This window comes from Schistocerca cancellata, chromosome 4 (assembly GCF_023864275.1).
Source record: "Schistocerca cancellata isolate TAMUIC-IGC-003103 chromosome 4, iqSchCanc2.1, whole genome shotgun sequence".
NCBI classification, from domain to species: domain Eukaryota; kingdom Metazoa; phylum Arthropoda; class Insecta; order Orthoptera; family Acrididae; genus Schistocerca; species Schistocerca cancellata.
Window position 1 is genome coordinate 507234348 of NC_064629.1, and position 21854 is coordinate 507256201.

A 21854-nucleotide genomic window follows, 5' to 3' on the forward strand; every position below is an offset into this window, starting at 1 on the left:
TTATAAGCCGCACTGACTAAAATGACACCTGACTTCACTGCAGGAAATATTAGACATGTACCTGTAAGGAGAGGGAGATGTTCATCCTCTTTAATGGATATCTCTCTTTGCCCTAGCGTTTATCCCGTCTATTACGAGGTCCACTTTTCCAGGATTTGGCACCTTCTATTTATTATTTAACTATGTGGCCGGGCGCACTTCCCGACGCCACAGTTTTCACGGTAACTTATGAGGGGGAGGAGGAGGGGGAAGGGGGAAGACGTATTGGCGAGTTGTGTAAACTATGTTTAGTGCGTTATTGTATTTTACCTCCTTGCATGTTGCATTCTCTGAGGCAGAATGTTGGGATCTGTCTAGCATTTGTCTAAACGAGCGTGGAAAAACCTCCTAAAGACTACGCTCAGGCTGGCCAGTGTACCAGCCGACGGTTGTTTATCTGCCACGCAGATTCGATTCGTGTCTGGCTCACCTCCCAGTCTTTCAAGTTATCATGCTGCATATTACGCTAAACGAGTAGATCCATCCTCTTCAAAGGACAAGGGAGTAGAAGAATTCTGCATCTAAACCTGAAAAATAAGCGCATTATCTGTTGTTTCCACCTAATGATCGAATTTAGATCCCGGGAGGACCATATGACACCGTGGGTCTTCATGGTCAACAAAGCATTGTGCAAGTTTGTGGTGGTTGTGACTGCGTGCGCAGCGTTAAATCCCAAAGTGTTAAAATAACATGGAAACACTGCTATTGTCTAACGTGTTTTTATACTACCAACCAAAACTAATGCTCTGAGGGCAGATGAGGACAAACAGCCACAGACCATGCATGCTACCTGCATAGAATTTCACTCTTGGTACAATATACTCACTTAAGTACCGTTAGCTGGGCATCTGCGAGCAATTACCGTACGCTATGGTGACTATGGTAAGAAAGCTTAGACGACGGTTTCTTCCTAATAGCTTTGGTCAGTTAAAATCGCAACCGCGTTACCTGTGCGTTAAATGTGTTGCATACCACTTATCGCTCGTTGCCTCATTTCGATCGCTTTGTTTGCGTATGTGATCAGTGTCTTACTAGATACCCTAGAAATCGGAAGCATGAACCGTCGCTGCGCGGGGTAGCCGCGCGGTCTAGGGCGCCTTGTCACGGTCCATGTGGTTCCCCCCGTCGGAGGTTCGAGTCCTCCCTCGGGCATAGGTGTGTGTGTTGTCCGTAGCGTAAGTCAGTTTAAGTTATATTAAGTAGTGTGTAAGTCTAGGGACCAATTTGGACCCATAAGGCCTTACGACAATTTTCCAATTTCCATGAACCGTCTCTAAACTTAGTGAGGATGTATAAAGGGTCACGTAATCTACGGAACATTTTTGTTCTACATTGTTATCATCCTGTCTGTTACAAATAAACAGTATCTATAGTAGTATTGAAACTGTCAGTATTTAATTCAGGTTTTATTCGAAAGTTGATTTGTAAACTGAAACACAGAGATATTATAGTGAAAATAAATGAAAAAACACTACAGATTTATCACACAGTGCTAGAAAACGCAATTTCCTGCAAAAAATGTGAAATAAAAAAAAGCAAAACAAAAGCATGTCAAGCATCGCTTCAGTACTTCGTCAAACTTATAAAAAAACATGTTTCTGTTATTCATGGCCGGCCGTTGTGACCGAGCGGTTCTAGGCGCTTCAGTCCAGAACCGCGCTGCTGCTACGGTCGCAGGTTCAAATCCTGCCCCGAGCATGGATGTGTCTGATGTCCTTAGGTAAGTTAGGGTTAGGTAGTTATAAGTCTAGGGGACTGATCACCTCAGATGTTAAGTCCCATAGTGCTTAGTGCCATTTCAACCATTTTTTGAGTAAAAAGCAACATTGTTTTACAACTTAAAAACTTTCGCACTTATCAATAATAACAAAAAACTAAGCTCCGCCCGAAAGGCCCCGAAGACCCAACGTAACTGACCGGCCGCCGTGTCATCCTCAGTCCACAGGCGTCACTGGAAGCGGATATGGAGGGCATGTGGTCAGCACACAGCTCTCCCAGCCGTATGCCAGTTTACGAGACCGTAGCCGCTACTTATCTATCAAGTAGCTCCTCAGTTTGCCTCACGAGGGCTTAGTGCACCCCACTTGCCAACAGCACTCGGCAGACGGGATGGTCACCCCTCAAAGTGCCAGCCCAGCCCGACAGCGCTTAACTTCGGTGATCTGACGGGAACCGGTGTAACCACTGGGGCAAGGCTGTTGGCTATAAATGATAACAGGAAACTCCTATCTGTGATCATGATGAAGAACGTGCTATTAGTACAAAAACAACAACAATAACATGAATTTCTTATGTTTGTGCGTATAAACTGTACCTGCATCAAATGTAATTGCTTTGGTTAGATAACAGCGAAGAAGTTACACGATCAACTGATTTTTATTACTTATCAAATACAATTTATACTTTGTAAGGATATAGAATACACAATGAACTAACACTGAACGATGTGTGGCTCTAAATATTTGCAAACCAAACAAACAAAAAACCAACAAACGTCGTCGGCTCCCCGTTCCTCTCTCACACATTCATTTATGTTTTTTTCCCTAACAATGCTACCAATACTACCGGTAATACTTTCATTTACTACGTCATTTACGTATTGTACCTAAACGACTGCACCGTAGTTTTGGTAGAACGCAGCTCTAGCCAGGTCCACACAGGCCTCCTTGAGTATCACATTATCTAGACTCATCACCTCATAAAACTATTTTACAATATTATACAGGCTAATTACTCCATAATTTGAAAGATTCAGCCTTGCTGCGCAACTTTTGTTGTGACCAGTGGCTACTGCGCAGTTGCACGACCATGAAACCCAATGTTATTGTTTCTCGAGAAGTAGCTCTGCCAGTGACTTTTCTGCCTCTCCTGCAACAACGAAATGCCTGATCTTGCAGGACTCTACAGTGGAGGCCTATTCACACACTCACAGTTTTGACCGCCGACTTACTCTGATGTCTACACATCGCACCGTATTACCTCACGCGCGCGTTGAAGCGTTGTAGTAATCGACATCCTTTGGCCACATGGTGTTCGTTCATACTGTAAATCCCGTTTTACGGAAGAAGGCAAGAGCAGTACGCATTACTCCTAATGCCACTCTGAGGAGTAGGAAGTTGTGCAGGAAGTGTCGGTCAATGAAAGAGGAAACAGTTTAAGAAGAAGAAAAAAGAAATATAATGTGGTCATTTCTTGAGTAAATAAATTTGATAGAAACGATCTTTTCATTTGAGACATATAATATGAAGTGTGGCTGTAAAATAACAGTACTGATGCTCTTACAGAGTAAGTACACATGAGCCAAAGTTGAGCGACCAATAGCTGTGGAGCATGATGCCTTCTCAGTCGAAAGTGGGATCTCTGGTGTTTGCAGACAAATCAGTGTGGCCGTGGCCTTCGTTATTTTGTTATTTTGTTATGCAGGAAACATGATGAGTGTAAAAACAGGGCAACAGATTGTTGTTAAGTTTCATATGAAACTTGGAAAAACTGCTACTGAAACCTATCTTTTACTAAAAAATGTGTATGGCGAAGACTATTTATCACACATGCGGTTTTGAGTGGTTCAGCTGTTTCCAAGATGGCCGAGAACAAGTTGAAGATGACTTCCGCCCGGTACGCCCTTCGACAGCAAAATCGTATGAAAATATCGAAAATGTTGGTAATTGAGTGTTCGATAGATTGCTGAAACTGTAGGAATCGCCAAAGAATGCGGAAGCCAAATTTTGCATATTCATTGTAACATGAGAAAAGTGTGTGCGAAACTACTGACGAAAATTCTCGCAGTCGATCAAAAAGAAACTTGTGAAATTGTTTGGACTGACACTTTCAATACCATTGAAAATGATCCTAATTTCTTAGAAAGTCTGATCACATGTGACAAATCTATGTTTCCCAATTATGATTCAGAAGCAAAGCGCCAATCCATGTATTGGAAGGGCCCAGCTTTCGCAATGCATTGAACTGTATATCTTCATTGTGTGCTTGAAGATCAAACTACTAATCAACATTATTATCCAGAGGTTCTTGCTCAACTACATGAGAAAATAATAAAAAAAACCGAATTGTGGAAAAATCTAGTCATGAGTTCTCTATCAAGACAATGCACCGGCACATACCGCATTGTCTTTTTTAAGAGTTTTCTAACGCAGTACAGCATCCTCTTATTAGACCACCCACTTTACTCGGCTGACCTCGAACCATGTGACTTTTATCAGTTCTCCAAAGCCAAATCTCGCATTCGGCAGGACGACGGTTGAATCCCGCGTCCGGCCATCCTGATTTAGGTTTTCCGTGATTTCCCTAAATCGCTCCAGACAAATGCCGGGATGGTTCCTTTGAAAGGGCACGGCCGACTTCCTTCCCCGTCCTTCCCTAATTCGATGAAACCGATGACCTCGCTGTTTGGCCTCTTCCCCCAAACAACCCAACGAACCCAAAGCCAAATCTGCACTAAAAGGAACAAGATTTCAGTCCGTTGAAGCAGTGAAAAAAAAAAGTGGCACGCGTCATCAACGAGTGAAGTTTCCATCAATGGAAAATTCGCATGGAGCGTTAAAGGGATAGAGGAGGGGGCTTGTTGAGAATGGGAATAACCAAATATGTATGTTTATGAAATAAAATGTTTTACAGCAACAGTCCCATTATTTTAGAGCCACACCTCGTACAGCAGTCCGGTAGGCACATTAGTAACCCTGTTCCGTGATCAAAGACATACAGCAGTATTAACATTAGCTCGAAGAGTACATTGAAACAGAGGATTCAAGGACTATCTATGGAGGGATTTTTCAATAATTAATTATGACTTTTTTTACGAGAACCGAAGATATTCTCTAGCGTGCAGTAAAATCAACGGCTACTTTGGTAGGAGAACTGTGTTTCTTTGTAATGGCGTTCTTTAGTGAAACAAGATCTGAATCTCATTATACAACGGTACGGTGTACATGTGCGTTCTTAGAGTTAGTTAAATAGGCAGAGAATTCGCACTGATGCTATAAGCTAAATCCTTCCAGCTAAGCCCTTGCCATTTGTATAGGCTAGGATCAGTTTCGACTACTTTCTATCTGCTTGAAGACTCGAGTTCTTTCATTTACAGAGTCACAGATAAGCTGCTATATCTCGTCACATTTCCGTGTTGTTTAGTAGTCAGAGACGTATTTCATTTATTCCAATACAGTGTCTCGCGAGATGTGAAAATAGCAACATTTGCCAATTTTGTTATCGGTACTGTATTTCTACATCATTCAAGAGATCACTCTGTTGTGTTTCACTCGTCCTTCCGTTACGGATAATACGCCATTGTTCCGTAATTTTCTATGGAAATCTCTATTGGCTATGTGTCCCGACAATCTCATCAATAGGGTGCTCCTAAATTCGCTCAAGCAGGGGTCGCATCGATTAAGGCGCTGGATTCACATTCGGGACGAATGAGTCGGAAACTCCCGTCCCGCCACCCAGTTTTAGGTTTTCTGCGGTTTCCCCAAATCGTTGATGCTATAGGACGAGCTTGTTCCTTTAAGGATACAGCTGACTTTCTTCGTCCTCCCGGGACGGAGATTTTCTCCGATCAGTGACTGGGTGTTGTGTTGTCCCCATTATCATGTCATCATCATTAGTGGAAGGCAACGGGAAACCACTACTGGAATCACTTCCCTAGACGCTCATGCGGTGGACCTCTCTGACGAGGCTTCCCCCATGACAAGACCTACCGTAACGCAGAACACAAAGTTTGACTTCCTTCTCTAGCCTTATCATATCCAAGCTTGTGCTTCGTCTCTAATGACCTTGCCGTTGACGGGACTTAAACCTTAATCTTCCGTCAGCCTTTTTTTCTATTGTCTTTCTAAATTCTTTGGCGAAACTCTTAAATGTGCAGAGGACGCCAGATGTTACCCGTTTCCATGTTGCAGGATCAAACGTGTACAACAGTGTGTTCCACTGTCCCACGTATATTGAGTGGAAGATGAAAAGGCATAGTTCATATTAATTCAGGCAAGCTAAGAAAAAATCTTACCTTCATAGTCTCGGATGTTATTGAATTTAGCATATGTTAAAATGAAGGAATAAGTAAGGAACACGTATTTTTTTGTTGTCTCCAAAAAAATCTCTGCTCCGAGATACAGCCCTCCAAAGACGACATTGCGCATACCATTTTGAAGATGCGAATTTCGGAAAAAATTTAAAATGCTGTATCTTTGGAACAGTTTTAGATATTTATTTGTTTTTTTTTTATTTGAAAGAGAATTGCTTTATGATTACGCAGAAATCCTCCATTTGGTCTTATCTGACAAAGTTCTTTTTCTATAGCGTTCTGAACTTACTTTATAATTTATGGAAAAAAAATTTTCAAAAATTCCAAACCATAAAATTTTGATTTTTTCTGTTGATTAGTACATTCTACTTTCCCTGAAAGGGAGAGCTTCCACCTTTAGGTTGAACAGGTTTTATTAACAACTGAAATTTTTGCCATACATAAAACCTGTGTTATTCTCATACTATCATATAACAGACTCATAAAAATCAAAACCTAGCCTTATTTAACATAATTTTAGTTTTCAAAGAAGAGTAAGAAACTCATTTTTCAAGCATTTCAAATGGTTCCAAACTTTATGTGAAAGGTCCAAAGGTTTCAATTTATGCAACTTCTGTGCACTCTGTTTTGTACTGAAATTAGACAGTCAATGAACCAAAAATGTGTTCCACGGCTTCAGTATCTTCCTTTGATATAGAGTGATGCCTTCCTGTTGAACCAACAGGACCTGTAGCACTTAACAATCTACAAAACATTGTGAACAGGAAGTGAGCCCTGATGCCGTTGTTGCTGTCCAGCTGGAAACCTATTTTCAGCAGCTGATCCATGTGGTAGCATGAAGTTCACTACAATTTCGTTTAACTCATAACTGGTGTCTATAATCTCTGCAATCCACCAATCACAATCATACACACACGCAACAAACATCCTCCTTCCCAGGTTGTGAATATGAATATTATCCCGCTGTTTCTGAGGTGTTGGCCGAACGAACGAAATTTCTTCTTTCTTGCTCTTTAAAGTGCGTGCAATATGAGTTCGCCCATCACTTCGAGTCCAGAAATGTGTCTTCTGAATTCCTTTCACAGGAGTCGTTTGTCTCGACCATTCTTCTTTTTGTTGCTCACGGAGTTCTTCGATTTCCTCTTTCGACCAAAGAATGAGGGCTGTGGATGTGTAAGATTTCACGACTCTCGTAAAATACTCAGCATTCTGAATCGCAGCTGTATTTGGTCTGGAAAGATTATGTTTTGTAGCGTGGTGGCTCAGCACGCCCCCTACATTATCACAAGGCCCCTTCCCGTAACCAGTAGCACTGTATACCAATTCAGTTGGCAGAAGCGACTTACTCAATTCAAACATCTGTTAACGATTTTTAAAATGACTAGGAGCACAATCAGAAATAATGAAGATCTTCTTTGCCCCTGTTTGCAGTTGAAGAATTTTGCGCATTGCTAGCAAAGCATGTGCTGAGTCATGTCCTGTGTCATCACTTATAACTGCAACACTTGAAGTCTTGTTTTGAAAATACGTCACTCCTGTAAAAATTGAAATCCGGTCATTACTCCAATGATACCCTTGTACTTCTTGTTGGAGACCAGTTCTCAGCAAAATCACATTGAAGCACTAAACATAGTTCTCCAGCCTGTACACACCCTTTCACTTCTGCAATGTGTTGTTGCTGCAATTTCTTCAGATGCTAGTGTGTTACTGCTTTCACTGACCATTTACCAAGTTCATTAATGAAACTGTAAAAGGCAATAGTTTTCTTAATTAGTTTATTTTCCACCAATGTCGCATATGTAATTTCTGCAGAGTTATCTGCTACGTCTTCCAGGCCAAGTGTCTGTAGAGACAGTTCCCCCTTTCCAGGGCAGTCGCCACATTCTTGAAACAAACAAGTCTCTCGTTTTACGTCACAGACTACTAATGACTTCACAGGCCCGACCAAGGTGTCATATGTCACGTGCTCCAGTAAGTTCTTCAAAGTTAGCACAAAAAGTTCAAAATTCGCGCAGTGCACACATAAACAGACATCTCTAGGTGGGTGTGGAACTACCCACTCAGGTCGTAGTGCATAAAATTTTGATCTTCCGATATGTGAAGTTCTATGGTTGCTCTTATAAATTGCAAAAGTTTCTTTAATACTGCGAGTCATGTACCTCTCCACTTTCAAAACTTTTTGATCTTCAACTGTTACAGTTATAGTGTCTTTTTTGTTGGCACTCTGTCGAGAACAGTCCCATTTATCTTCCAGATAAAATGATTGCACTACTTGAACCTGAGCCGCTTCTACAGGATGAGCATAATAGGGATCTGGTCTTCCAAAGACTCCTTTTACAGACCTCACATTTCTTGATTTGTCTACCATGTACTTTGATACTGATGGAACGTGGTTACGAATTGTTTTCTTTGAAAATGTCTCTGGAATAATAGTTAAAAGTTGCACCTTTTCACTGCAGGATGCACAATATTCAACAGTTGAATTGATATTTGCGAAAAATTCATGGCCAGAGGTGCAAGAGTGCTTTTGTTCAGCTTCTTCTGAAGATGAAATTTCTACTTTGAAGAGTGTGGTCAGTTTTGCTGTAGTGTATTCATCCATAGCTTTAGTAATTTCTCTGCGCTTTCTTGATGCATAGCGCTTATGACCCGACTTCGCTGACCACGGTTTCTTAACAGGACTAACACCTACCTCTGTAGCTGAGTGATTCAGGGTATTTAATTCTTCCTCTATTGATGCAAAATCTGCATCATCTGCACCGTGGGAGGCTTCACCTTGTTCAGATACTATCATTATTGTTATTCTGTCAAAACACTTAGAACACAAAAATTCGTCACTGGAAACATCTTCACTTTGAAACAGTCTGCAAATGAGAACACTTATTCCCAACTTGAACAAAGTCTGTTTTTTTGTTTGTCTTGTATATCACTCTATTATGGATATGCAAATAGGATAGTTCACTTTCCTGTGGCCTCAGTCAGAAGACATTTCAAACACTCCTTTTCACAAAAGACAATGCAACGGTGTCAACTGGCAAATTCTTCACGAAAACACAGAACTCACTGGATGGTCCCAGATTTCTTAGAAGCCTCTTAAGTAAACAAATTAACACTGAACATCTATTGTACAGAAACCTGCAATGAACAACCACGACACAGAAACTGACAAGAAACTACAACAAAGTGTAATAAATATCTGCAACAATGAAAGCGAAAAGAAATAACTGCAACAAAGAAACTGATAAGAAATAACTGCAACAAACACAATAGAAATAAACATTGTAACGCAGGAATCAGTAAGAAACAACTTCAGTGAAGAGATACATTACGGTACCCTTGAAAGTTAAAAAAGTGATATTTTAAAAATATAACCTGTCCAACTTAAAAGTGGAAGCACTCCTTTACAAAGAATATAGTGCTACATGGTACTAATCAACAGAAAAAAATCTAACTTTTCTGGACTGGCATTTTTGAAAAAAATCTTTCTGTAAATTATAAAAAAATTCAAATGGCGACAGTAAAAGAACTTTCTCAGATACGTCCAAACGGAGGATACCATTGTAATCATAAAGCAATTATCTTTAAAATAAAGAAAAAATCTAACAAAATGTCTAAAACTGTTACAGAGCTACAGCATTTTAAATTTTTTTTCCGAAATTCGCATCTTCAAAATGGTGTTCGCAGTGTCATCTTTGGAGGCCTGTATCTGAACTTGAATTTCTACTCCAACTTTTTCTTTGAATTCTCTTATTGCTTGCTCAATGTACGGACTGAATAGTACCGGAGAGCTACAATCCTGCCTCATTCCCTTCTCAACCAGTGACTGATTTACTTTCACGCTCTTCGCCCTTATAACTGCTGTCTACTTTCTGTACAAGTTGTACATAACCTTTCGCTCCCTCTTTTTACCCTTGCTACCTTTACCCTCGCTACCCACAGAATTTCAGAGTGTGTTCCAGTCAACATTGTCTCAAGTTCTGTCTAAGTCTACAAATGTTACGAATATAGGTTTGCCTTTCCTTAACCCCCCGTGTAAGAGAAGTCGTAGGGTCAATATTGTCTCGTGTGTTCCTACGTTTCTCTGGAACCCAAACTGATCCTACACTAGGTCGACTTCTGTCAGTTTTTCTATTCTTCTGTAAATGATTTATGGCAGTATTTTGCATCCATTACTTATTAAACTGACAGTTCGGTAATATTCACAACTATAAACACCAGCCTTCTTTGGAACTGGAATTATTACATTCTTCTTGAAGGCTGAGGGCATGTCACCTATCTCATACATCTTGCACACCAAGGGGAATAGTTTTTCCATGGCTGGTTCTCTCAGGGACGTCAGTAGTTTAAATGGAATGTCGTCTGCAACAGGGACCTTGTTTCAACTTAAGCCTTTCCACGCTCTACCAAATTCTCGCAGTATCATATCTCCTGTCTCATTGTCATCTACGTCTTCTTCCATTTCTATAATACTACCTTCAAGTTCACATCCCTTGTCAAGCCCCTCTATATACTTCTCCCATTTTTGTGTTTCCCCTTCTTTGGATGGTACTTGTTTCCCTTGTGAGCTGTTGATATTCATATACCTGCTTCTGTTTTCTCCGAAGGCCTCTTTCATTTTGATTTAGACAGTATCTATCTTTCATCTGTTTATACATGCCTCTGTGGTCTTGCATATGCCCACTAGTCATTCCTGCTTAACTTTTTGCATTTTCTGTCAATCTCATTTTTTTAGGCTTTTATATTCCCTTTTGCCTGCTTCATTTGCTGCGATTTTATATTTTCTCCTATATACAATATCTCCTGCGACATTCGACGATTTCTATTGCTGTCTTCACTATTTCTTCTCTCAAAGCTACCCACTCGTCTTATACTGTATCCCCTTCCCCTGTTTCAGTCAATCGTTGCCTAATGCTCCTCCTGAAACTCTCAACAACCTCTGATTCTATCAACTTATCCAGGTCCCATCTCTTAATTTCCTACCTTTTCACGATTTCTTCAAAATCTTTGTCTTATCATTATACACTGAAACGCCAAAGAAACTTGAATACGCACACGTATTCAAATACAGAGACATGCAAACAGGCAGAATATGGCGCAGTTGCTACAATGGGAGGCTATCAAGATTTAAGTGAGTTTGAACGTGGTTTTATAGTCGGTGCACGAGCGATGGGACATAGCATCTCCAACGTTGCGATGAAGTTAGGATTTTCCCGCACGACCGTTTCCCGAATATCAGGAATCCGGCAAAACAGCAAATCACCCAAATCGCTACGGCCGGAAAAAGATTCTGCAAGAACGGGACCAACGACGACTGAAGATAATCGTTCAACGTGATACAAGTGCAACCCTTCCGCAAATTTCAATGCTGGACCAACAAGTGTCAGCGTGTGAACCATTCAACGAAACATCATCGATATGGGCTTTCGGTGTCGAGGGCCCATTCGTGTACCCTTAATGACGGCACGACACAGAGCTTTACCCTTCGCCTGGGCCCGTCAACATCGACATTGGATTGCTGATGACTGGAAACATGTTGCCTGGTCGGACGAGTCTCGTTTCAAATCGTATCGAGCGGATGGACGTTTACGGGTATGGAGACAACCTCATGAATCCATGGACTCTGCATCTCAGCAGGGGCTGTTCAAGCTGGTGGAGGCTTTGTAACGGTGTGGGGCGTGTACAGTTGGACTGATATGGGACCCCCGATACGTCTAGATACGACTCTGACACGTGGCACGTATGTAAGCATCCTGTATCATCACCAGCGTCCATTCATGTCCATTGCGCATTCCGACAGACTTGGGCAATTCCAGCAGGACAATGCGACACCTCACTCGTCCAGAACTGGTACAGAGTGGCTCCTGGAACACTCTTCTGAGTCTGGCCACCAGACTCTCTAGACACGAACATTACTGAGCATATCTGGGATGCTTTGCAACATGCTGTTCAGAAGAGATCTCCACCACGTCGTACTCTTACGGGTTTATGGACAGCCCTACAGGATTCATAGTGTCAGTTCTTTCCGGCACTACTTCAGACATTAGTCGAGTCCATGCCACGTCGTGTTGCAGCACTTCTCCGTGCTCGCGGGGACCCTACACGATATTAGGCAGGTGTACCAGTTTCTTTGGCTCTCCAGTGTATAATCAGTACGAAATGTTCTGGTGTCCAGGTCTTTTCCACACATACAACACCGTTTCATGATTCTTTAACCAAGTGTTAGCGATAGTTAAATTATGCTCTGTTCCAAATCATCAAATGGGTTATGATAATGCGTTCGCTATACTACTCATTTTAGCTCCCCCGCAATCCTATTTTCTTATTCAGACGTACTCTCCTACATTTCACCTATTTGATTTTGTATTTATAACCCTATATTCATCTGACTAGATGACCTCATCTTTCCACCGAACTTCACTAATTCTCACTTTATATAACTTCCTCCTGTCCATTCCCTTTCCAAGTTTTCTAGTCTACCTACCCGATTAATGGATCCAACATTCCATTCTCCGACCAGCAGAATACCAGTTTTGTTTTCCCTGATGATCACATCCTCCTGAATAGTTCTTCCGAGGAGATCGGTACTGAGGACTATTTTACCTCCTGAATATTTTACCCCAGCCGATGCCATCATCATTTAACCCTGCAGTAGAGCTGCATATCCTCGAGAAAATAGTGGCTGTACTTTCCCCTTGCTTTCAGCCGTTCACAGTATCAGCACATCAAGGCCTTGTTGGCTTCCCTGCAACTACGGAAAGGGCTGCTGTCCCTCTATAGGAATTACACGTTTGCCTGATCTCTCAAAGATACCCCTCCGTTGTGGTTGCACCTACGGTACGGCACACAAGTCACCCCGAGAAGGTCCATGGTTCATGGGGGCACAGGAGAGACAAATACGTTGTTTTACACATTTGTTCCTGTGGCACAGAAATTGCTGGGTAACCATCTCGGCTTCTTATCAAAATCATTTCCCACCCGTCATCACCACACGCTGTAGCAGTTTGTAACCGGATTTAGAAACATCGTGTATAGTAATGTAACTAGGGTGACCATACGTCCCGATTAATCGGGATTGTCCCATTTTTTGAGGCTCAAAAATTTGTCCCGAGTTCTTTTTTTTTTAAAAAAAACAAGCAATTTGTCCCGATTTTCAAGGATTATTTTCAGACATTTACAAAGTGGTTAACATATTTTCTGAGTGTCGATTTTAGAAACTATCAATTGAAACTGACATTCCGTACGTTGGTACCCCCTGATAATGTACAGCTTAAGCACTATAATTGTTGCGTACTCTTATTTTCTTTGCTTTTGCTTGCCATTGTTGTCAGCACTCAGTATCAGTTTCCTGAAGTGTTAGCACGTCGTGGCGATTCCGAAACGAAAATCAAAGTTTTCGGAAGAGCTTCAGAGGAAATTTCCTTGCTTCACTGCTACAGACAATGTCTGTTCAGCAAAATGTAACGTATGTAACTGTGCTGTATCCGTGTCTCATGGTGGTGCTGCAGATCTCAAGCATCATATGGAATCAGCGAAACAAAGGAAGAATCTTCGATCGGCAGGTTCCTCGCAAAAAATGACAAGATATTTTATAACTTCAAATACACAGGAACAGAAAAACGTAGCTGCAGCAGAAGGAACCCTGTCATTCCATGTTGTTAAACACCACCAAAGCTATCGTTCTATTGACTGCAGTGTTCAACTAAACAAAAAAATTCCTGATTCTAAGATTGCAGAAAATGTTTCGTGTGGAAGAACAAAGTGTGAAGCAATTATCAACAATTTTATAACTCCGCATTCCCAGAAACAGGTAATAGCTGCTGTAAACAGTGCAAAATACTTTTCAATATCTACTGATGCTAGCAACCATGGGCATCAGAAAATTTTTCCTGTGGTAGTTCAGTATTTTTCTGTAAGTGAGGGTGGACTGCAGACGAAATTGATTGATCTTGATGAATTGCAGAACGAAAAGTCCGAAACAATTTCCAATTATCTTTCTCATGTTATACAGTCATTCAGTATCATCTCAAAGTGTGCTGCATTTGGTGCAGACAATAAGAGGGTAATAATGTTTTCACACATCTGAAAGAAAAATTAAAAAACTCTAACATTGTTGGCATAGGTTGTCCAGCACATGTTGTTCATAACACACTTCAAAGTGCTTGTGATGTTTTACCTGTTGACATTGACTGCATTGTCATGAAGTTGTACAACCATTTTCATATTTTTTCTATTCGTGTTGCAGAACTCACTGAATTCTGTGAATTTATTGGTGTCACTTACAAAACTTTACTTTCCTTTCCCAAAACAAGGTGGTTTTCATTGTTGCCAGCCATAGAAAGGATCTTGAAAATGTATAAACCTTTGAAATCTTACTTTTTGTCACAGTCTAACTCAAAGTGCCCTGCAATCTTAAAGAGTTTTTTCAGTGATCCTATAAATGAATGTTATTTACTTTTTGTACATTCACAAATGATTGTTTTCTAACAATCCATTCTGAGAATTGAGAAACGGAATAATTCCATATGTGAAGTAATAGCAGTCTTAAATAAAGCTTTGACAAGTCTAAATTCAAGGAAACATGAACATTTTGTACCACTAAGTGTAAAAAAACTGCTGAATGATTGTGATGATCAGTCTGTTAAGAAATTTGACATAGCAGTATCAACGTTTTATGATGCTTCAGTAGACTGTTTATCCTCATGGTTACAGGGAATAGCTGAGTTTTCTGTATTCTCATGGATGATGCTCACAGAACCACCAGAATGGTCAGTAGTTGAAAATACTTCAATGTGGCTAAATGAAAGGGCATTCTAGTAAATGACAGCCTTTTATTTGATGAAATAGTTCATATACAGTCGAGTGGAAACAGACAGTGAACAATGGAATCAGTTGATGGCACATGAAAAATGGTGTAGGTTTTTCAGATCTTGCCAGTGTAATGAACAGTTCAGAGAATCGCTTAATATAGCGTAGTACTTCTTTTCACTCCCTGCCCACAATGCAAATGTTGAAAGAGTTTTCAGTTTGCTATCGTGACAGTGGACAAATGAGAGGAATAGATTTACGGTGAGGAACGTTAAGTGTATCTTACTGACCTGTTTAAACTTCAGTAAATACAGTTGCGCTGCAGGTTTAAAATATCGTGTCGGACTTAATATCTACTGGCTGCTTTTGAGTGTGAACTTCTTACAGAGACAGTCGGTAACATTGCATGATTAGTGTCGGGATATTAAATAAGGACTTGATAGCCATTTTCTATGTTTTAAGGATAATAAACCAGCTTACTGGAAATTTTAGATATTTTTCAAACGAGTCATGCAAGAATCCCGAACGCCCAGTACTTTAACTAACTTTCAGATGCTGCCCATGGACTGGAGTTATGTGGACTTTGCGTGGTAGGTACTTAGCTGACTTTTCGTCAACGCTGTTTTTGCCGGCTAAACCAGTATCTATCATCGCAGAGTGAAGGGGCAGACAACCTGAAGCCTATTCAGATTGTTTAACGTTAGTGAGAGTGCGACCCACCCCGCCGCTCTACCATCACGAGATCACGCGATACATCGGCAGCTGCTCATTGATATAAGCGAGAGTGAGTGAAAGAAGTGGAAAACATGTGATGTAAAACTTTCAGCACGGTTGCTTATTCAAGGAAACCGCAGTTTCGTACACTGTCTATTTACATTTAGGTGACAAAAGTCATGGGTAACCTCCTAATATCGTGTCGGACCCCCTTTGCCCGGCGTAGTGCCGCAACTCCCCTGCAGAAATATTGAGCCATGCCCTCTCTATAGCCATCCATAACTGTGAAAGTGTTACCGGTGCCTGGATTTTGTGTACGAACTGACCTCTCTATTGTATCCCATGGATGTTCGATGGTATTCACGTCGGCCGATCTGGGTTGACAAATCATTCGCTTGAATCGTCAAGAATGTTAGAAATTCCATCGTTGCTTGGGAACATGAAGTCCATGAATGACTGCAAATGGCCTCCAAGTAGCCCAGCATAACGATTTACAGTCAATGATCGGTTCACTGGAGTAACGGATCCATGTAAATGCAGCCCACACCATTATGTAACTACCACCAGCTTGCACAGTGCCTTATTGACAACTAGGGTCCATGGCTTCATGGGGTCTGCGCCACACTCCAAAAGTGAAGGCCACAGGCCACTGCGTTGTCCATGGTGAGAGGTAATACCTAAAATTTGTTATTCTCGGCACACTCTTGACACTTTGGTCGCGGAATATTGAATTCCCTAACGATTTCCTAAACTGAATTTCCCACGCATCTATCTTCGACTGCCATTCCGCGTCAAAGTCTGTTAATTCCTGTCGTGTAACCATAATCGTATCGTAAACATTTTCACATAAATTACGTGAGTACAAATAACAGCTCCACCAGTGCACTGTTCTTTTATACCTTGAATATGCGATACTATCGTCATTTGTAGCTCCGCATATCGCTATCCCACGACGTATGTCACCTTATTGTATATGCACTGGGCGATGAGACAAACATTCCGTATACTGGAAAAAAAATCTGTATTAAACAGGAAATATCTACTACTGTAATCTGTAAGTGTGGGAACTAAAGAGGTAGATACAAACAGCTCTCGTGTCATTTCCTAAGCCATTTCTACTTACGGAAGATTTATTTCCACGCCTCCCGTACATTCTGTCACACAAATATTAATGGCAGCTGCTACTGAGATTTGAAGAAAAAATTTATACAGGGTGTTCGGAAATTCTTGTTACAAACTTCTAGGACTTGTAGAGAGGAGTGACTACATAACATTTTGAATAGGAACCCATGAACTGAAATGTACTGTTTCCTTTGTATTCCAGTTTAGATCTTTAGTTCATTCGCTTCTGCTTGAGGAACTGAATTAGGTGTGATGCAGTTCAATTATTATGTAACATAACGAAACATCTATTTATCATTTAGCACATTTGTGTTTAAGCATCACGTGTTTACAAAATTCCAAAACAAAAAAGAGGCGGCCGGTGTGGCCGAGCGGTTGTAGGCGCTTCAGTCTGGAACCGCGCGATCACTCTGGTAGCAGGTTCGAATCTTGCCTTGGGCATGAATGTGGTTAGTTAGGTTTAAGTAGTTCTAAGTTCTAGGAGACTGATTGCCTCAGATGTAAAGTCCCATAGTGCTCAGAGCCATTTGAACAAAAAAGAGCAGTATTGATGAAGTACAACAGTGGCTCGATGTGGCGACCACCAACGTTGTTACAGACATTATACCCACGAAGCATGTTCTGGTAGACACTCTCTATCCCATATGGTGCCTCATCACTTTCTAGTGCAGCGGCCAGAACTCTTGCCAGCAGGTCTTCCCCTGTCTCTACAAGAGTCTCGAAAATTAAATTTTGCGTAAGACTCAACACCAGATGACCTTCTGACGTAGTACATCTCATGCCGTCTATCCTATTGCATACCAGGACGAGCAACTCTAAGACTTATCTCTTTCCCCAAGTAGACGTGGACGCATTACGCATCTGAACTGAAAGCATTGTAAAACGGAAACGGTCTGTTTCCGGACATGGGTTCCTATTCAAAATGTTAGGTACTAACTCCCCTCTTCAAGATATAGAAGTTTGTAACTGGAATTCCCAAACACCCTGTATAGAAATACGTGTCGTAAGTTTGCATTTAAATGGTGCGAGTCTAGGCTGTCTTGTTTGAATTCAGAACTTTGAGAAGCTTGCATCATCTGCAAAATGTATGCATACGTTTCGCATTTGCTACTGAACCACTGAATTGAAACGAGAACTACTAACACACACACACACACAAAAGAAAAATTTTCGCTTGTCCATCCGTGTTCATGGGTTGGGTTGTTTGGGGAAGGAGACCAGACAGCGAGGTCATCGGTCTCATCGGATTAGGGAAGGATGGGGAAGGAAGTCGGCCGTGCACTTTCAGAGGAACCATCCCAGCATTTGCCTGGAGTGATTTAGGGAAATCACGGAAAACCTAAATCAGGATGGCCGGACGCGGGATTGAACCGTCGTCCTCCCGAATGTGAGTCCAGTGTCTAACCACTGCGCCACCTCGCTCGGTTCGTGTTCATGAATTCATTTTTCACACAATATTTTTGCACAGGGGCTGTTTAAGGCTCAGCCGCCACAAGTTGCCGCTTGTGACGCCAATCTCAGAGAGGCGCCACAGGGGCCACAACTGTACGATTTCCATACAGGATGTACGACAGTTAGAAGCGATCACTTGTCGCGCCAAGATAAGTGAGGCGCCAGAAGGGCCACAACTGTAAGATTTCTATACAGGATGTATGGCAATTAGAAGCGGTCGCTTGTGGCGCCAAGCTTAGAGATGCGCCAGAGGGGCCACAACTGTAAGATGTCTATACAGGATGTATGGCAATTAGAAGCAGTCACTTGTGTCGCGCAGCTGAGAGGGGTGTCAGGGGAGTACAAGGGCAAGATTTGTATACGGTGCATATCACAGTCAGTAGCGAAAACCGACACGGGTTAAAGTGTAGGTGGGAAAAGAGGGGATGTGGGGGGAGGGCACCAAATGATGAGTCGCTTATGCGGAAAAATGATCTAGAACCAGCCCTGATTTTGCAACTGTATGAAACAAGGACACCTCAGTCCAGTTGGATATGTGTAAATTTGTTTTTTCTCAATCCTGCCATAAAAGTGAAGGACATTCCAAAGAACACATGAGTTGACTGTAAAGGGAAACTGAAGTATGTACATTTTTTCTTCGAATTCCCATTTCCCTGAGACGAGTAGAACAAGAGGCGGCGGCCGGCTCTGTTACTGGCAGGTGTTGCGTTCCACTCAACTGCCCGTCGCTCGACTACCCTCCGCGTCTAGCGCTGCAGTTGTTCAATGTCGAGCCCTGTTTGACTACGAGAGACGCGCTCTACATGCTGACACACAACATCTGGCGCTTGAGTTGCACTGCGATTTGACAACTTTAAGAACCAGGAACGCAGTGTAAATAACTAGAAGCAAAAAGACACATGTGAAATAGATAAGTGTAAAAAGCAACAAAATTTGTAAAAAAACAACATCAAAACTCCAATCAGTGACCTGAAACTTAATCCTAACAGGTGCTTATGCAAGGGTTGAAATACCTAAAATGCTCACGTAGATTTAGACCAGGACCTGCTAGATGTATATTCCCACTGGAATCTTAATTCAACCTTTTTAACCTAAGCTTTCTGTCTTCTTGGATTTTCCCCATAATTGCTAGAAAATTATCAAAAATTGAAAAAATATCAACCGCAGGACTTAAACCCAGGCCCCCATGATTGAAAAATAGCTGGACTTAACTGTCTGTGTGGAAAGGGAAAGCCGTTAGCTGTGTGCGTGGATGGGCTAATTAGTGACCTCATGTGGCTAACTGATGGTCTTGAGATTGACGCATCAAACCACCCGTGATCTCCTTTCACTTTTTATCTAAGACTTAGCTGAGAACTTTTCACTCCAAATTTGAGTGAGCACTCTCACTGCCGTACTACTACTACTACTACTACTACTTATGTCACATCGATTCTAAAGTGACAGTGTGTCCACAATCGATTATACTGAGACAGGGAAGCAATGGTCGGAAATGCGTATTTATAATGTCATGGATATATACAGCGTACCCTCGTTGTAACTCGTTGTAACTGTTCGAAGCGACGACTGTCCGTCTTAGTGCACATATTGCAAAGTGCATGCAGTTTTCCCTCATTCTCGAAAAGATCTCGGATGTCTGTTGTACACTGGAACAGGCAGCAGGTGATAAACAGCGTGCACTCCCGGCCAAAAAAAAAAAAAAAAAAAAAAAAAAAAAAAAAAGATATACTGTACACAATTTAGCTCATAGCACGTGTGTCATGTGAAGACCGCGTGCATCGCACCGGCGCATTGACCTGTTCCGCAAACACACCACTATCTCTGGGGTCAGTTGTCCATTGCGTCAGACAGCTTCTGATGTGTCCCTGGTGAGGTGTGTTACTATGTACAGTACATGACGTGTAGTCAACAGTGGAATGTTACTCGTCACGAAATTTGACAGACATGCATTTAATGTATGATGTGCTAGGATGTAGTGCCCGTCAAGCAGCACAAATATACAGAGAACGCTTTCCCAATAGGCGTCATCCTAAATGTCAGAAGTTTATCTCCGACGACACCAACTTTTGAGGGACGGGGTCGTTCACGGCACAAAGAGCCGGCCAAGATTCCCGCCACAGACACGTCCGAATACTAGACTTTGAGGAGATGTGTTGGGTCGTGTCGCCGGGCACCCAGCAATATGCACCAGTCAACTTTCCCGTAAAACACCCGCTTTTGGGGATACAATGTGGAGAGTACTGGTGTAACAGGTATTACACCCCTATCATAAAGAAAGTGTGCAAGCACTGGAACCAATGGATTTTGGGCCCCGCGTTCACTTTTGTCAGAGGATTATCCACCGCAGTGCTGTAGCGCGGAGCTTCTTACACTTTGTATTGTTCAGAGATGAGGCCTCATTCACCTGTGCTGATGCTTTCAACAGCTGTAAAAGCCACGTCTGGAGTGGAGTGAGAAGAATCCCCACGCTACCTACATCGGTGGCCGCCAGCAACGATTTTCTGTCAACGTATGAGCAGGCATTGCCCAAGATCATCTCATACGACCTTATTTGCTACCTCCCCGTCTGACTGGTACACGTTACCTGGTGTTCCTGTGAGATGTGTCCCACAGTTCAAATGGTTCAAATGGCTCTGAGCACTATGGGACTTAACTTCTGAGGTCATCAGTCCCATAGAACTACGGTCGCAGGATTGAATCCTGCCTCGGGCATGGATGTGTGTGATGTCCTTAGGTTAGTTAGGTTTAAGTAGTTCTAAGTTCTAATGGACTGATGACCTCAGATGTTAAGTCCTATAGTGCTCAGAGCCATTTGACCAATTTTTTATTAACTGCTTAATGATGTCCCGGTTGCATACCCGGAAACTTTTGGAACATTCTGTTCGCGGGAGAAACTTTGAGAATCACATTGCTCAGGTCCTCTGACATTAAGCACCGGACTGTTAACAAACCGCTAGTAGCGAAGGATGTCCATTCGGGTATGTTAAATTTAGAAGACATATACAACACTGATTACAACTTTTTTTAGAGGACGGAATGGAGAAGCGCGCGACTGAGAACCACACTTCATCGCCCTACATTATCGTGGGTACATCAGAGACATTAAATGGGTGTTTCTAAGGCGCTATGTTTAACACGCACCTCGAACTGTAGGACGCTGAAAATTGATTTGCATTTTTTATTATGTTAGACTCTACATTCTTTACTATGAAATCGACAATCTTTTTCTGAAGTAAAATCCGAGTAATGGACGCAAAATCTATTTTCCAAATTCTATCTAACCCGAAAATCATTACACCTGTATAATGAATACTTTTGTTCTCAAATAACACCAAAGCGAGGAACTCTATTTCCTTCTTTACTGGTATCGAACGGAACTCCGTCTTGACAAGCCTGTATCTCCTGGTCTGACATGGACAATAGACAGTGTGGGGGCCAGGAGTCGCCCGGAGGAAATTACGGCGAAGTAAATCTCCGCCCTATCGAAGGATCGGACCTGGGCCTTCCCACCCGTAATCACATGTTCTACCACCAGACACCCGGACTAGAAATTAACTGCTAGCCAACGGTCTTCCTACGATGCGGCCAAAGTTACGGAACATACAGATCAACGGGTTCACGGCGGAAAATTGTCATCACTGCTTGACAGTGTTTCGTACTGACATCTGCTATTGGTAACTAAATGTGGATT

General features: G+C 41.9%; 1 protein-coding gene and 1 pseudogene across 1 annotated transcript in view; both read right to left on the minus strand.

Annotated features, from left to right (window-relative positions):
• Positions 1 to 21854, minus strand: part of LOC126184293 (Down syndrome cell adhesion molecule-like protein Dscam2) — a 595669-nt gene that overhangs the window by 398326 nt on the left and 175489 nt on the right. The window lies entirely within an intron of this gene.
• On the minus strand, positions 2125 to 2242 carry LOC126185940 (5S ribosomal RNA; annotated as a pseudogene).